At 44.6% G+C, this 3,496-nt stretch overlaps 1 pseudogene; it reads right to left on the reverse strand.

Moving 5' to 3' along the window:
- Nucleotides 1-750: 750 nt before the first annotated feature.
- LOC138844819 (small ribosomal subunit protein uS5 pseudogene) lies at nt 751-1,944 on the reverse strand (annotated as a pseudogene).
- Nucleotides 1,945-3,496: the final 1,552 nt, after the last annotated feature.

The following is a 3,496-nucleotide window of genomic DNA, read 5'->3' on the forward strand; positions in this document are numbered from 1 at the left end:
AAGAGGCAGAGAAAGAGAGAGAGAGTGAGAGAGAAAGAGAGGTCTTCCATCTGATGGTTCACTCCTCAATTGGCCGCAATGGCAAGAGCTGCACCGATCTGAAGCCAGGAGCCATGGGTCTCCCATGCAGGTGCAGGGCCCCAAGAACTTGGGCCATCTTCTATTGCTTTCCCAGGGCATAGCAGAAGCTGGATCAGAAGCAGGCACCTATATGGGAAGCTGGCACTGAAAGTGGTGGCTTTACCTACTATGCTACAGTTCTGGCCCTGCCAATTATTTTTTCAATATTTTTTATATTTCAAAATGTTTGCCAATTATTTTTTTCATATGATTGGTCATTTTTTGCTATTAGGAAGGTAACTTTTCTGTGGTGTAACTTTTTTCTTTTAACATTGTTTTGCATTTCTTTAATTTTGTCATAAGGAGTATGGATATTTATATATTCAGATTTCTCAACTTGGGCTTAGATAGCTTCTGAATATTGAGTTTCAGTTAGAATGGACTTTTCAACTGCTGGTGCTGTGGCATAGTTAATTAAGTCACAGCCTATAGTGCCAACATCCCATTCAAGTCCTCACTGCTCCACTTCTAATCTAGCTCCCCACTAATGTGCCTGGGAAAGCAGTGGAGGATGGCCCAAAGTCCTTGGGACCCTACACTCATGTGGGAGACCCAGAAGAAGCTCCTGTCTTGCCTGGTCCAGCCCCAGCCATTGTGGCCGTTTGAGGAGTGAAGCAGTAGATGGAAAATATCTTACTTCCTCTATGTCTCTCCTTCTCTCTCTCCCTCTCTCTCTGCCTTTCAAATAAATAAATAATAAATAAATAAATAAATAAATAAATAAATCTTTTTTAACAGACTTAATTCACTTTGTTTTCTTGTGTAAAATCCTATTTTGTAGCCATATCTGGAGCCTGGGTCCTCTGCACAAATACTCTGGTGTGAGTCTTCATAAGATGGTCCATGCTTTCCTGATAGGGAGACTTGGTGAATACATTCTTTTTCCAGAGGTTGGGGATCAGATTGCTGTAGGTCTTGGGGATAGCATAGAAGGTGCCCTTTGTGGCCCAGGGTAGCAGTGCACCCACTGGCTGAAGTGTGGCAGCCACCAATGCCAGCTATCATCAGCAACTTCTTGGGGACACAGTGAAGACAATTCCAGTGCTTCTAGGAGCAAGAATTGAGGCACAATAGCACAGAGACACATCATCTGGTCACCTTGCAAGGCACAGTGTGAGGTTTGCCTATCTTGTTTCCCCAATAGCACCTCCACATGGGCAAAATGGACAGCTTAGCAAGGATGATGGCCCCTCAGATGGTGGTGGCTATTTCCTTGGAGCACTTCACACTCAGGCTGACATGACCATTGTGTTCTTCAATGGCAACAAATGCCTTGAACCTGCTTCACTGCCAATCTATGCCTGCTTCTGCACTGACATGATCTTCAAAATCTCACTGAGGGATGTCCCCAGGGAAACATCAAAGATCTCGGACTCCTTGATGGGCAAGGAGAAGAGATATATCTCCTACAAGGATTTGATCTTCATGTTCTTTTTTTTTTTTTTGACAGGCAGAGTGGACAGTGAGAGAGAGAGACAGAGAGAAAGGTCTTCCTTTGCCGTTGGTTCACCCTCCAATGGCCGCCGCTGCCGGCGCACCGCGCTGATCCGATGGCAGGAGCCAGGAGCCAGGTGCTTTTCCTGGTCTCCCATGGGGTGCAGGGCCCAAGCACCTGGGCCATCCTCCACTGCACTCCCTGGCCACAGCAGAGGGCTGGCCTGGAAGAGGGGCAACCGGGACAGAATCCGGCGCCCCGACCGGGACTAGAACCCGGTGTGCCGGCGCCGCTAGGCGGAGGATTAGCCTAGTGAGCCGCGGCGCCGGCTTGATCTTCATGTTCTTAAACAGGTGGCCAAGCCTGGTGACAGGCTCTATGAGTTCCATAACCTTGGCTGTGGACCTGGCCCTGGCTTTACCACAGCCCTGGATGCCACTGCCAAAACCTCAGCAGAAACTGCAGTGGCCTTCCATTCCAGGGTCCTCAGGGCCTCCAGACCCTCCTGCATCAGCATCATCCCACCATTTGGTATCCTCTCAGAGAAGAAGGAAACAAATCTTAAAATAAAGAATGGACTTGTCCTACTCAACATTATAAGTCAAACCCCACACACATTTTCAAGCTGTTACACACTTGGTGTGAAATTCATCTTTAATTTTGTTCTGTATCTGTTTTCCACACCATTTATTGAAAGGTCCATAGGGCCACCCCATAGACTTGCAGTGACATCTATCTGTGAGGGTGAACTGTTCTAAGTAATGTTTTTTTCTGGCTGTCTTAGAATATTAGGTGGTAGTAAATTAACTTATGGTTAGGGAACCACTGACTTACAGCCTCTGCATTCAAAACGTGTATCAAATCTGTTTTTCTCAGGGTGGTAGAATGTCCTTTACTAGAACGTGGGTAGAGTTTGTGACAGGAGAACAAAATAGGCACTGAATGAAACAGTGACACAATTAATCTGTAATTACATTTGCTTGGCCAGAATCACCTGGCCCTGCCTTGGTTTCTCCAGACTAGGGGAGGATAGGTTATTCTCCCACATGAAACACTATTGAGATGAGTGGGAAATGGTCACTGCATATTAGAACTCCTCTTTCCGACATGTATATCTCAACTTCGTCCCATACCCAGGAGACAATCTTCAGGGCTCATTTATTCATCACTTTGTACTGATATTCAGGATCTCTGAATGATTCCAGAAATGTAGATCATGTCAAGATGTGGCTTCTTTTTACTGATAGACTCATGTCCCTAGCAAGCAAGTTATCTGTTTTAGCCCTACTCAGAGTGTAGGTGTTAAGCACACTATACCCAGCTGTATTGATTTATTGGGAATTTTCTGTACCTATTGTCATTCTGAAATCCTGAAAATGTCAGGGTTTCTAGAAATATGGGGAAAGTAGTCTTTGTAGAGTGTGGGGAAGAAGAGAGTTTTTTATTTAAAAACTCCACACATGCTGATAACCATTCCTCCTGGAAGACTAAGCATGAGAATCTGTTCCCAAGCTGTGGTCCTGCTTAACAGACATGTTCCTCTCCTGCATCTGCAGGTAAATAATACAATAAAATTTTTCCATCATCCATGCTGAGAGTTCTTCAAACACAGAAAAAGAAGAGAGAATATAAATGGCTAATCAAAACCACTCAGCTTATTACTCCATTTAGTCAGTGAGTAATTTTTTTTTTTTTTACTAAATGTTTCCCCACTTTTAAAAATGCCTATTTGGTTATTTTCTTCTACTTGAAAGAAAAAGTGACAGTGGAAGTGAGAAGATTGTCCATCTACTGGTTCATTCTCCAACTGCTTGCAACTGTTAGGGCTGGCCAGGCTGAAGCCAAAAACCTGAAACTCCATCAAGGTCTCTCAAGTGTGTTATTCTTAAGTGTGTGAGGACCCCAAGCACTTGAGTTTTCCTCTGCTGATTTCCAGGATAC

The sequence above is a fragment of the Oryctolagus cuniculus genome, chromosome 12 (assembly GCF_964237555.1).
Source record: "Oryctolagus cuniculus chromosome 12, mOryCun1.1, whole genome shotgun sequence".
In the NCBI taxonomy this organism is placed as follows: Eukaryota; Metazoa; Chordata; class Mammalia; order Lagomorpha; family Leporidae; genus Oryctolagus; species Oryctolagus cuniculus.